We start from the raw sequence: 328 nt of genomic DNA, 5'->3' as shown, positions 1-328 counted from the left end.
GATAGTTGAAACTTACTGTGTGACGATGCGTCTGGTTCGTTTGCCACTCATATGTACACTGGCTTGATCTTCTACCAACTGATCGAGCTCTGTGCGCTTGCGTCCTTTTGTTCCTTTGGGTCGACCGGGTAGCAGTTGCCACTCCCTAGGGGGATGCTTGTTGGCCATAGTGGGCGAGAACGTTGCTTGTAGCGAAAGGCTTGGTGCGTCTGTTAACTTGTTGAGTAGAAGATAAAACCGAAGTGATTATATTCAGGTCCTTAGTTCGCTACTCTGTGCTACCTCTAAGCCTGTCTTTCTAGATCCTTCTAGTGGCTTTTGTAAGCAC

This window comes from Plasmopara halstedii (assembly GCF_900000015.1).
Source record: "Plasmopara halstedii genome assembly, contig: Scaffold_525, whole genome shotgun sequence".
NCBI classification, from domain to species: Eukaryota; Oomycota; class Peronosporomycetes; order Peronosporales; family Peronosporaceae; genus Plasmopara; species Plasmopara halstedii.
The sequence above is the reverse complement of the archived record's forward strand: the minus strand, read 5'-3'. Positions refer to the sequence as shown.